At 42.5% G+C, this 14,333-nt stretch overlaps 1 protein-coding gene across 1 annotated transcript in view; it reads left to right on the plus strand.

Annotated features, from left to right (window-relative positions):
* The window catches only part of zfhx3b (zinc finger homeobox 3b), a 126,543-nt gene that overhangs the window by 86,501 nt on the left and 25,709 nt on the right, over positions 1-14,333 (plus strand). The window lies entirely within an intron of this gene.

Here is a 14,333-nt window from a genome sequence, read left to right on the forward strand (position 1 = left end):
GCGCCGCTCATGGGTGTTAGGGGGTGGGGGGGGGGGGGGTCAGAGAGCACAGGCCAGTGGGGGCTGGTGCTGCAACCCTTTGTCCATAGCTTCTCCTTAGGCTTGGTTTTCACATTAAAACCACGGCCATGGGGGTAGACTGATAATAATAAATATGTTACTGTGTGAATGGTGAGACTCATTTATTTGTGTTTTCCACATATGAATTTGAACAAATATTATTATTATTTAATATAATATTATATAGAATATAATGTGTTCTTCTCCCCCTCTTCTGGAAAAATATTTCATAAGGATAACATTAAAAACATATGTAATACTTTGTCTGGTTCAACACACGGTCAATCTTGTTTGTAAAGCTATGAATATATTTATGTCCTTTTCAAACAAGAACAATGAAAAAGTCTATCCATCCATCCGTTTCCATCGTACATTTTCACTCAGTCTTGATCTACAGACACATCCTCACATTAATGAAGGCTACATTCATTAACTTAGGAACATCATTAGTGATATCAAGGCAGCACTTCAGCCCAAACATGAACCATTTCAGGGCTAATACAGATGGTGTGATTTCTGCTGGAAAAGGGACTTCTAATGAGAGCAACTGATTTTTTTTTTTGTGTATGTGTGTGTGTGTTTTCCTTCAGGTACTGTGCACCGAAATACAAAGTTTTAAACTTAAGATATTCAAATCATTTGCTTTTTTCAGAGGTTAATGTACAAATGTTACTGTAGGTAAAATGTCGCAGGAGACAAAATCCAGAAATGTTTTCTTATTTATTTGATATTCTTTATCCACCTCATCCAAGCTCAGACTGGACAACTGTCCCGCCCTAATGGAGAAAATGCAAGAGGTTAAGACGCGTCATGAGCAGCCACTCTGAGCGTGCTCAGTTTGTCTGTTTGTTTTGTCTACCTACATGCCTGTTGTGTGCAGTTGCCAAATTAGACTTTCAAATCAAGAAGCCAGTGGGAGACCAGGACTGTGGTTTTATCCTTCCCTTTAATAATCTTCCCTGTTTACTCTTCAGGGAGACGTTTTATATTTATATATTTTCTCACTTAAATGCATTCTGTTAGCAGAGAGATTGTCTTTAATGAATGAAGCAGGTGAAGCGGCCACTGCAACATGTGAAATGCACGTAGGAGATGGAAGTTAGAGAGAGGGGGAGATTGGGTGGGTGAGGGGGGGATAGAGGGCTGTCGCCACTGCACCCTTCATGCTATTATCTTTATGGCATAGCAAAACATGCTCCAGGCAATCAGCATGAAATTGTTAATTGCTCAGCCCACTTGTGCATTACTCAGGGGGCCTGCAGGAGGTCCTGCGTCATGTAGGGATAGAGGTGTCTGGATAAGTGCCTGTACGTCTGATCTGCCAGGCAGCACATGACACTGTCCAGGAAATGTGTGGTCTTCAGAGACACTTGCACTCACAGCCGGTCAAATGTACACTCTGTGTCGGATGTTAACGGTCGCTACGTTAGCAGAGGTGGTTGTTTTTGTTTGAGAAAACGACACCGGCTAATGTCTTCAATAATATTAAACATATTTATACAGTTAAATTATATAATTACACTTTTTTTATTCGTTTGTAGTACATTTATAAGCCCTGCTCACTGATATTACAATTATGCATATTACAAAATATGCCATCATTTTCTAATATATTTCTTGGCTATGGTCACAAACACAGCCCCTCACCCTTCAAACCTCTATGTTAAAAGCACTCCCCCCGTCTTTAAAGTATGGCTCCAGATGACAGAGTACCAGCCTGTGTTCTAAGAACCTTGTGTCTCCTCAGCTGGATCAGCACTTCAGTGCTTCTGTTGGAACAGAACTGGAGATGGCCAGGTTACACCAGGCGTCACGTTAATGGTGGTCTTAGGCGTGGAGGGGGATGAGTGTTGTCAAATGAAGTTCTGTAAAAAGTAAATCCCTCCACTTGGTCATGATGTGCTCTCAGTTACTGAACCCTGCCTGGTTTTACCCAGTGACTCTTTAAAGGCAACAGCGCAGTCACTGAAAAGGGGAAGTAGAAACATAACCTTTGATATAGTCTTTTAGTTCTGAAGAGATTATATTTAGATACATTTGTGATCGGTGGGTCGAGAAATGGTTGCTCGAAAGCAAGCTGTTGGTTATTTGTCAGCATGCATATACAGTAGAATGAATTGAACTAAAAATCATCACTCTGTGTTCATGTTACATATCTCCTTCTGTACTTTGGGGTCCTGTAATTCCCAATTACTTCTTTCACAAGTTGCAGTTGTCAAACACTCACACTTCCACATAAGATGAATCAATCTACTGTAACTAATTAAGGAGCAATTAGCAAATCTCTTAGGAAACTTTAGGCTCACACCGGTTATTTTGTCTCAGCCATGCAGATACATGATAAGAGAGAAAGATGGGCCGATTGGACAAGCGTGGGCTAGAAGCAGGGGAAATGCTAACTGCTTGACAGAAATTGATTGCATTAATTGATATGCCAATATGTAAGCTTGTTACATCCACCATTGCTTAGGATGATGGCTAACAGGTCCTGGTGATCAATGGAACCAATAAAGGCTTCATTCATTAATGAGCAATGTGGTAATTAATGTTATCCCTAAACCAATTACTTCAGGCAGTGCATCTGCAGGAAAAAAAAGAAAAATGCAGCAAATAGTCCGACCAGGTTATCTGTGTTGTACTCAGGCTGCTTCGTTACTGCTGTCTGAATTAACTGCACTTCAGCTCAGTCTATTCACAACGCAACAAAAACTATTGTGTAGTAAATCCAGGGGGTCTAACAAAGGACATTTGGAGGAAAAAAGTTATTGTAAGAGTATTGGAATATAATTACGCCATGGCTGTTTCACTGTTCCCTTACAAATTGGTCTATTTTTTTTTTTTTTTTTTTTTTGCCAAGGCCTCAGAAATCCACTCACCGGCGCCAGGAATGATTCCGTTTCGCCAATGATGTTAGTTTATCAAACATACTTGTAATAACTCAGCAGTTGCTACATCTTTAATTGTGTGTGTGTGTGCGTGTGTTATGTGCACTGTTGTTCGTGTGGTGAAAAAAGTATGTGCCGAGTGTGTCCACAGCCACAAAACCCTGATTGACTTGACAGTTACAACAAAGAGATGCATGCCAACGAGTCTGAGCCAAGAAACAAACCACAGCTCCATCCCATAGACACACTGTCTGTACATAAATAACAGCAGGCTAATAAATCAGTGCTATTGTTTTATGTTTCGAATTAAACAGTTTATTTTTGCCTTAAAGCTTCTACGGCTACTGTTAGCTAAGCAAAGAGTGTTGACAGTGTTGAACTGAGTCTGGATTTGGAAACAGAAACATGTCGGAGCGGTCATTAGGGCTGCGCCCTCCATGTTTTACTTTCACACATTTACAGTAAGTGCTTTTTCTTCATTATGTGACACACAGGCTACGGTTGGTTTTATTAATTGCGATCCTTGTCAGAAAACATTAGCGCAGTCCTATAGAGCACAAGTATCACTTGAGCGTGTTAATTTAGCCGTATATTTAAGTACTAGTGACTGCAAACGGTGGCGGTTGTTTATCTCGGTTCTCTTTTCCTCTCACCCTGGTAGAGCCGCTTCTGACCAGTTCAAACCAAAACTGGTGTTCAGAAGTTATTGTTTACATCTGAACTAATTCAGTTAAACAAAGGGAAGTGAGAGAATGAATGTGAGATGATGACTTTGGCCCTTTAGAGTAAAATCCAGTTTATGTAATGGGTGTTGCAGAAGTGTAGAAAGGCCCATCTGTCTCTCTGCCTATTATCCCAGGCCTTAATCGGGTCTTACAGCAGGGCAGGCTAAATAAACAGTAAGTAAGTTGTCTTGGGTAGAGGAACGTCAATGCCTGCAACTTGCTCAAGCCTTTGCTCTGAATGGTTCTGTATTGACCCCTCAGAACCCCCCGAGGATTCCCTAATTGAAAATTAATATTGAATCAATGCCGCGGGCCATTTGCATATTGATTATAAACATCCAGTAAGGCACCAAGTATGTCTGAGATCAATAGGGCCCTTCTGCAGCAGGCCGAGTGCACTACATCACATGGCAGCTGCCTGCTCCTGGGGTTAATGACTGCTGCTTGTTAAGGAGCTCTTGTCAGGTAGAATCCAGCTGCAGGGTCTTTCTGCCAAAACTGGCACAAGGTAAAGGGAGGCCGCCTAGAGGAGACTGTAGAGATGGAGTTAAAGATTCAGCCGATACCAGTACAAATGCTCTATTAGATCTGTTAGCCAGGACAAAACTGTTGCTCTATATGTGGAAAAATGTCCCAGATTTAGTTTTTAGTTTCTTGTGTTTTAGGTCTCGGTCACAGGTTTGGTTTTTGTAGCTCAACTCGGTTTGATTTGAAGTCTTGATTGTAATCATGGAGATGTAAAGAGGTACATACAGAAGAGGACTTGCATGGACACGTTAATTCATTGATTTAGATCACACACACAGGCTTCTTTGTGCAGGACCAATTGCAGCAGCACGTTTTATGCAACATCCAAAAAGCAGGAAATAAAAGATTGTCCTCGACACAGGGATGTCAGAAGGTTAGCTGTGAATAGTGGGAGGTGAAGAAAGATACTTTCATTAAAACCAATATAAGTCTAACATCCTACAGAAAACCTGACTTCTGGTTTATTGGCAATATAACAGTCTGCTTTTACTGAGGACTCTGTCTAAAAATGGATGAGGCCTGGACCTGCAGGGGGCGACAGACCTGGTGTGAAGCACATGTGACAGCAGCTCATCTTCCAGTATATATGAAAGGCAGGGTCTTGAATTAATGCTTCCATGCTGTCCTTTCACCCCCTCAACCCTCCACCACCTCAACCCACAGCCCGCACTGGGAGCTAGGGTCTGGGTGTTGAGGATGGAGTTGTGGGACCAGAGAACCAGGCTGCATCTGATTGCTTCATTACAGACCCTTTCATTGACTTGGTTCCACTGAACTGATGAACTGAGGCGGTGGACAAGGCCACATAATAGGAAGAAATGAATTCTTATCACAGCCCTTCTCAGGAGGCCACTGGTCCTGGCTGAAGCCAACAGCAGCCATGACAGTACAAAGAGGAGGAGCTGCGTCTGGACTATGCCCCAAACCTGTATAGACAACGTCCACATTCATATTAAGTTGTCACAATATACAATTCTTTAGAGATGCAGTGTTTTAAACCTGTTTGTGTTTAGTTTAAAAACATCAGAACAGCCTTTGATTCTGGATGGACAGGAAATATGGCCGTGTGACATGTTTTTAGGTTTATACCTGATTAAATCAAACCCTGTCTCTGAGTCAGGGCTATGGGTTTACAGGGACCATAACTTCTCACTTTGTTATTCAGACAATAAACATCTACCAGTCATTTTGGTGTCCAATATTAGATGTTACTGAAAAGGCCATTTTTAGAGGAATGTGAACCTACTCAGCTGAACTAATATGTGACCGACCTTACTGTAATCTATAGACTAAAGTATTAAAACAATATATATTTTGACGTTGATGATGACAAGCATAGATGACTTGTGAGCAGCCATTGTTTTCAGGTGAAAACAAAACCATGTGGATGTAGTCTTGGAGTAAACGCATGAAGATTCTGTTGAATCTTTCAGACGTTGTATCAATTCACAGGGGGCGGCCCATAAACCCATAGAGACTGTGTGAGCCCATTGTTGTAGGTGGCGTGTTTTAATGATTCGTTTGCTGATTGCTGTTTGCTTTCACGTGGTTACTGACACCTACTACAGCACAACAAATTTTTTTCAATTGTTTTTTCCTCCAGTCCTCCAGAGGCAGTCCTCTGTTAGTCAGAGTCCCTGCTTAAGGCCCCAGAGCTGCACCCAAACACCAACCGCTGAGATGAATAATTAATTTTTTTCTTTATTGGACTCTCACCCCCAAACTCTACAACCTCTGCCTAATGAGTGAGAAGAGATTTCTGCAGCAAGGACAATAAGGGCGTCCATTATGAAAACAACGGCAACACTAACAGCTACAGCTGTGCTTTCTACACACACACATACACACACACAGGATGTGATTTAGCTTAGCAACTACTCTGGCAGCAGGCTTGGTCAAACTGGGCCACACTGTAGGGAGACTACACCAACCCTGGCCAACCTTCTCATTGACATGTCAACATGCACAGTCAGCAATAAACCCAGACGGAGGAGGAAGAGGAATTGGAACTGTTGGAAAATCCAACTTCTCACCAATTCTGCAATTCTTCACCGCTTACCATTAAAACTGTGTAAAGTAATCGCCTGTTGTGTCGTCCCAATAATGGAGTCCGCGTAGTTGTTCCAGTCGGATCACACTGCTCAGTACTGGTGTCATGGTGGACATGGTAGTCATTTTACAGCCACATCATCAGTTAACTTTTTTCCCCCCTCTTTTTTCTTTGCCCTTTCATGGTTTTCCGCTCCTGTGGCCGAGCCAAAGATAACTGAGTTGTAGCGTAGGACTGTAATCACTCCAAGTCTCTCCCTCTGGAGAGCAGCACCGTGGGCAGCCCACTTCTACCTCTCTATGGGCTTTTAACTCCTGAACAGCGTGTCGTCATGTCAATGTTTAACGCTGAATATCTATTTTGACTATTACTTAGTTTATCGTTTATCAAACAGAAGTGTCCAATTCTACCCCAGGCTCAGACACTCCAGGTAGTAAAACCACTCATTCAAATATTTACAGTTGAAAAAATAAAAACAATGTGGGAGTTTACGCAGGTCAAACTGTAGGTCGTCTCCCTCAGGTATTATCACAGACTATTTTTAGTTTTAAATTCTATGAGCAGTGAAACTGTGACCTTGGAGCTAGTGGAGATAGTGATTCTGCTCAGATTAATATAGTTTGAATATAAAGCAGAGATTAGTTGTGATGCTGGTTTAGTTTGCGCGTCACACACCATCATCTGACTTTCTAATTAAGACCGTAAGGTGTAATGAATGATAAAATAAACAACGATGCTGCTGTAATTATGTCATATTAATGAATGCATTAGAAGAAGTGCATAGAAAATGAGATGATTGCAAGAATTGCGAGACATCTGTGGCACACGGTCTGAGGCCTCAGGAAAATACACAGCTTATTACGCACTTCACTGCTAAACATCAACTTCTACATTTATTTTCAGACGTGCCCTTATTACCTGCTTTATTTTTTTCCACAGTGATCGGCATACATTAAAACGCACTTTACCGTCAGTGACCGCAGTATTGATATTCAGTTTTCTTCTCTTTCTCTGTACTTATTGGTGCTAAGCAAAAAAATAAACCTGGTTAAATGCATCTTCAATAATTGCACCGCAAAGTCAGTTGATTATTTTGTACATAATTACAGTGGAAAACAACCTGTCTATTAAGCCTTTAATGGCAGTATTACAGAAAGCAATTACCATTACTTTCCTGCTCACGCTGGAAAAAAAAATCTCTAAATTAAAAGGATCCTCTGACTACTGCTAATTGTGTGGGGTCTTGTACAGACATCTGGTTGTACATCATTTGTAAGGGCTAAATGCTGATCAGTTAGAAAGGCTTTTACAAGCTGTGTCCTAAGTGTGTGTTCTTGGGACTGCTCTGCTGCCAGGGAGTCTGATAGCTTTTGAATTATTTATCTATCTGGCTGCTGGACGGTAGTCACGGCGACCCAGGCCCCATAGTGTTTGTCTGGCGACATCTCTCTCCAGCAGTAGCCATTGGGAGACGGTGAGGGTGCTAATGATGAGGGTGGGCGCAGTGTGCGCGGAATCAGAGTTTTCTAACCCTCCAATCCTTCCTCTGCGCTCTGAATAAAGATGCGGGGAAGATTTACGAAGATCTGAGTGCAGAACTTTTTAATTAGGGGAAAAGATGAGGTTAGAGAAAGAAAAAGATTGAAAACAAAGGATAGAAAGCAACCTCCCTTTTTCCTATTAGGGAGAAATGTCAAGCACGGTGTTGAGGCAATAGTCTGTTTGCATCCCTTTGTTGTCCTCCCTGACATTGAAGGCTAATTTTTCATGGTTATTTGAACTGGAAAATGAAAGAGAGGTTTGCGATTATTTCCTATAAATGACAGCACAATCGCATTACGCTTCAGTACAAACACAGAGAGGATATTGCCTTTTCATATTTCATGTGAAAGTAATGGATGGGCTATGCAAAGAAGAAGTGAAAGAAAGACAAATGGTGAAGGAAAGCTAAGTGTGTTTGATTTGTATTAGAAACAGAATGGATGGAGGTAGGAGTTTTCCTTAACAAGTGGTCGCTGTTTTATGGACGTTCTACAGTGTGGGGCACGGTAATCATTGGATTTCTTTAGCAGTTAGCTATGAGCAACCAGCAGAGGTGGTTGTTAGAGGAAAGTTTGGCCTGTGTGTTCACTACAGTCTGGAACAGTCACATTTATATCCATTCTAAGATCCGTAAACACACTCCTATAAATGTTCTTTTTTCAACTTCGCCGCAGCCGTGGATGTAGATCCTCCACTCGTGAGTGTCCTGAAACATCAGAACCTATCAAGATGTTAAAAGTTTTTAAAGCAAACAAATCAATGATACTCTATATTTTATACTTTAAATAAATTGATTAGCCTAAAATTGGTATTCATAGCCTTGACATATTCTGTTTTATCTTGTGTGCGCTTTCATAAACAAACAGTCGGTCAGGAGCAGGGCTGTGGACGGAGTCAGGGAGGAACCGCGACCACGGAGAGTGATGGCGAACCAGTGCGCTCCGAGGGAACGTGCTGAGAAAGTGTTTGTGTGTACTTAGAAAGTTTACAAGGATTGAAGGAGCGGCAGGGAAGCCTCAGACTCATGTAAATAGGAGCGAGTAAGCCCGACTCCTCACACGCGCCGGCGTAGGTGCTACATACATCCAGCCATGGCAACATTGATTTTCTTAGCTAATACTACCACACAACAGTCCAAAGGCAGATGGATGCACTACAAAGATATGCAAATGGTGCATTCAATAAATCGACAGACAGAGGTCTTTTTCAGACAGTCTGTTCTGGGCTGCAGTTCCTAAAAGGAGAGATAAACAGATAAGTACCTGTTAATGGACAAACAGGTACAGGAGCGTGCACACACTCGCGGAGCGGTTACCCAGGGAAACTTGGGGCCGTACATTTCAAGGTAAGCAGAAGCGCTTCAGGAAAAGCACGTCCACCTTTTACTTACATACATTCTTTTCCACATTTTTCATCGAGACAGCTTTTTTGCAGGGAACCTCGGTCTAATAACTAAACAAGCCGTGGGTACAGTCATATCCAACGTGCTTATTAGTCAGATATAAAACAAAAGCTGCTGGGTGTATGTCATATATAATAGATGTGGGCTGTCTTGTTAAGCCCAGCAGGCTGTATGTGGCTGTGTCTCTGTGGAGGAAGCCTCTGAAGCCTCACTGTACCTGGTAATTAAAGAGAGTTTGTGGCTCAAACCAAACATCAGGAGAGATGAGCTATGAACAAAAGAGCTCTGACAGTTTCAGGTTATATGATTTTTTGTGTGTGTGTCCTGTTTTATTGCCAAATGAAAAATCAATACATTTTCCCAGTTATACATATTCAGTGTGTCCACCATGCTTCCGCCCTGATGGAGAGAGAGGCGGGGGGGGGGGGGGGGGGGAGGGGGAGTTGTGGAATAGAGTGGAGGGTGTGTGTGTGTGTGTGTGTGGGGGGGGGGGGTGTTGCCTGTGTCTGCCTGTCATAACTGTACCATCGCATTTTCCAAGCCACTGGTGAATATTTCAGAGTTGATGCGATTGCCCTTCCTGACAGTGGTGAGTTTTTTCTTCTTCTCTCCTTTTCAGGAACCTTTTTAGCACTCCCCCCACCACACACACACACACACACACACACACACACACACAGACTTTGTTAACCCATCCCTTTGTAGGGCTGCATATAGGTACAGGCATTGTTAGTTGGAGAGAGAAAAGAAAAACAAACATTAATAAAAGAGTCTGATTTTAAAGAGGGCAACTTTGGGAGGATGATGAGCACAAATACATAGCGGGGGGGGGGGGGGGTGACAAAGAGACAGAGTGACTTTCTTTGAACAACAGTGTCCCTCAGGCGGAGTAGATGGAAGACTGCACTGCCCAGTGATGGTCTGGTCACCCCCCCCACCCCCCCACCCCCGCCTTTTAGACTGCTATCCTGGGAGGAAAATGAACAGCCTTCAAAATGCATTGTGAAAATAATGTGTGGAAGTGAGTGGCCATCGTCTTAGACACTGAAGAGAGTCCGTACTGGTCTGTGTGTGTGTGTGTGTGTGTGTCAGTCAGTGTCAGGGCAGAAGAGTGAGCAGTCCCTGAATGCTCACTCTCTGTGAAGGCACATTTAACTAGATCTTCTTCTTCTTCAAACACAAAGAGAAGAATTGGAGCGCACAGAGATTTCTTTTTCTTTCATTTTATTTGTAATGTATCTAAACAAGCCACTTTAACAAGAAAGTATTTCTAATTAGTGACAATTCCCATGAGATCGCACTTAGCAAGGAAAAATTAATTTATTGCTTGCAGATTAATAACAGTTTCTAATTTACTAAGCATCAGCCCACAAAGGAATAGTAGAAAATATTCTCTCCTTTTTTTTTAATATTTCATCTAAACTTTTTGGACATTTTGAATGTCCTATAAATGACCACTGTCTTTGCGAGTGAATCAGACGTGGTTCCCAGAAGAACCTCGGAGACTAAATGATGATCTGCAGCCACTGGGGGAGCAGCAGCTGAGACATTGTTCTATGGCAGTGTGAGTGATCACTGCTGTTTGTGATTAACTGGCCATTTTAAGTTTTTGTTATTAGCTTCTCCAAGCCCTCCCGTACCCCTCCTCCACCTCCTGCTCCTCTTCCTTCTCTACTAACCACCCTCCTCCCCCTTTCCTCCGCTCTCCTTTTGCCCTCAGCCCCATGGAGACACAAAGTATTCTTTCACATTTAGATCCCGAGGTCAGAGCAGGGCCAGCGGGGAGAGGCCAGCATGTTGTCCAATAGACAGGTCAGGAATCTAACATGTAACTTCAACCAGCAGCGCTGAGTTAGCTCACTCTTCTTTCCTTACTGAGAGAGAAAGTGTGTGGGAGAGAGCGAGAGCAGCAGTGAGAAAAGAGGAGACAGAAAGCCTTCATTTCTGTGTGTGTGTGTGTGTGTGTGTGTGGAAGAGTGAGAGTAGGATTTTGGATTTGATTTTATATATATATATTTTTTTTTTACTCTGCATAGACTCCAAATATTTACTTGTGGTGGTTTTTTGGGACTTGAACAGTTCTGCCAATGCCGTGGCTTTTTGTTTGTTAGTTTTGAATGAATGCCTTTTTTGTCTTTGGTCAGTTTGTGGCCGTATTTACTGCTGTTGTAGTTTTACGGGAGGTTAGCTTGTGAGGGTGCCGTTTGTGTGTGTGTGTGTGTGTGTGTGTGTGTGTGTGGAAGCGGGTATAATGAAGGGCAGGAGTGTTCTTTCCTGTGTGTTGTTCTTTAAGAGGAGGTCTTGCATACGGGGCAGAGAGGTGCTGATATGAGGAGCACACAATAAAAGAAAGCCCACAGCATGGCTCCTGTGTCTCATTGTCCCATGCTACCCTCCTGTCACTTTCATTTTGCACCCTCTAGTCCGGAGTCAGGGCAACTTTGATATAAGGAAGGGGTGGCAGGGATGATTGGGGGGGAGCGGGAGGGGGTATTTTCAAAAGAAGAAGCAGGGGGAAAAAAGATAGAGTCTGTGAAGTGTGAAATAAGATTTCTTTTTATCCGACAGTGCAGCGCTTAAGAGAAGGAAGCTGTCCAGCCCCGGATAAAGCAGGGGAAGACGCACACCTCTGATTTACAGTGCCGTCTTCTGACACCTGGTTAAAATGATAACAGCCTGAGTGAACATAATGATAGTAATGAGAGCGCAGAGACACGGCTCCAAACAGGAGACCCTGAGAGACGTGGAGCTCAACCTTCTCTCACAGATGCTAGAATCCGGGGACAAGGAGGAGCTCATCTCAGCTGTCCTTCAGAAACAATGATGACACGGAGATAGATGCAAAAACGCTGTTTGTTTTTGGTTTTGGTTTTAATTAAATTGGACTAATCCTTTGCTAGGACCAGTTGTGGTGAGGCCTGAACCAGTGAAATACATCTAGGGAGACTATTATTACTTGTTGCTGCTCTTCTTCACAGTCTGGAAGGGAATACTGGAAAGTGCAGTGGTTACCATCAATTATTTATTAGGCCGTTTGTGCTTGTCAGTCTGATTAGCATTAGTGTAATCACTGCTCTTCAGGGGGAAAGGACGCTTGCTCCGGCTCATCTGAAGGTAATCTGGCCCATTTCAGTGTCTCATCTTTACTGGTCGCCTCTTCGCAGCATCTGCTTTTGTCATCTTCACATATTTCTTTTCCTTCTCCTCATTCCCCATGTGTTTCTGTCTGATGCAGCTCTGCTCCTTCCCCCCATTGCACCTCATTAATGTGTGAGGGAGAAGTAGCCCTCTCCCTGCTTGTAGAGAGTGACACCTATGGGTCTGACTGTGCCTCTGCACGGCTTGGTGAAACGCAGGAGCAGCATCCTGGGTGCTGAGCAGATTTTCCCTCAGCTGAGGAGACGGTGGAGCAGAGAGAGTCTGTGGGGATTTCCTTTCTGACTGACGGGCAGAGTGAAGCTGATATTTATACGCTCACAACGGATGAGTGTAATCTGTGTTTCGGCAACAGGGCCCATTCAGCTTGCATGATTAGATTAATGGAACTGTTCATATCATTGTATTAGGGTGGTAAATGAAGACAATTAATTAGAAGACAACCTTCAGGCTATTGTCCTCAACATCTCAGAAATTTGGGTTAGAAATGGCCTGCTGCCACAGCTTTGAGTGTTTCCCCTCATCTATTTTCAGAAATTAATCTGTGGCTACAGATTTAATGTCTTCCATTTGCATCCTACTCTTAGGGCCACTCATGACCTTTCATTAATTATGGTCAGCCCGGCTTTAATCATTCCGTAATACCGTTAGAGATGAGACGAGAAACGGGCAAAGCCATTTGCCTCTAAAAGATTTAACACTGATCCTGGAATTAAACGTCTTGGTTTCTGTGTAAATCAAGGACGAGGCTCTGCGTTGTGTGTGTGCTAAAAGTGTCACGTGTGTTGATTAAATATCTAAATAAAAATGTGTCGGGAACACGTGGAGAGAAAAAAAATATCATGTGAGCGTGTAGAACTCAGTGGGTTCACAGAGGAGCTGAGTGGCATTAGACTGTGGCTGATGTGTGAGTGCGGTGTGTGTAGGTGGAGAATTGGTATCACTACAGGAGTCACACAGCTGAGAAAATGAGAGCTCGCTTTATTTTAAAGATGAAAAAAAATCACCTGGGGATTATTTAGTAATCTGAGCACCCATGAAGGGATTTACGCAGACACGAGTCAGATGAGACTCAGCTGCTCAGCGGCAGATTTCTAGATTGTCTGGAGCTGGTTGAGAAGAGGTTGAACAGCAGCATGCACTGGATGGAGTTGATGGGTTGCCTTGGCAACATACATTAAACATAGTAAATAATAAAAGAACAAAACAGAAATAGTATATATGATATAATAGAAATACAACTGAAATTTAAACATCTTTTAATTTTCACAGAAGCAAAAAAAAAAAAAAACAAACAAAAAAAACGAATTGGTAAATACTTTGTCCTGTCATTTATAACACACTGTCTTCCATTCAACACTCCACTAGACAATACTAAAAAAACCTCTAATCACACTGGGTACATTATTATTTTGAAGTTAAATACTGATGTTCACTAATATTTTAGGTTTTTTTTTAGTGACATCAATTTACTTAAGGAATTATCAATTATCACATAACTATTTTCTATTTCTGTACATGAAACCGTGCGGTCCAGACATGCCACCGTGTCCCGGATAACAACGAAAGCAGAGTTTAAAAATGCAACGTTTAACCCCTTATAAAAATCTATGCAGTATCTCCCAATAATAAACAGCTGAGTGTTGCGGATAATGTAGCATCATAAAAGTGGTTTTAGCTGCGGCCAGTCATGTGGTGAGCCCAGATTGGATGTGCGATGACTGCAGGGCTGAATACTTGAACAGGATATTTCAGTGGCTGTTGTAGCATTGTCAATATATCAATAAGTCATAGAATAGAGACCTGAGCATGAAAGCATTTTCAAAAGAGCATTTAAGTACATTTGCCGAGAATTAGCTGACTTGTGTAGTAGCTGATAGGGCCTATTGACTGAGGCCTAGTTTACTGTGGCTAGATCAATGCTATTGCATGCAGGTCCCACTACTTTTAAACAAACTTAACAGGCATAGGGAATGTTCAGGGGC

The sequence above is a fragment of the Cynoglossus semilaevis genome, chromosome 5, assembly GCF_000523025.1.
Source record: "Cynoglossus semilaevis isolate Cse_v1.0 chromosome 5, Cse_v1.0, whole genome shotgun sequence".
Lineage (NCBI taxonomy): Eukaryota > Metazoa > Chordata > Actinopteri > Pleuronectiformes > Cynoglossidae > Cynoglossus > Cynoglossus semilaevis.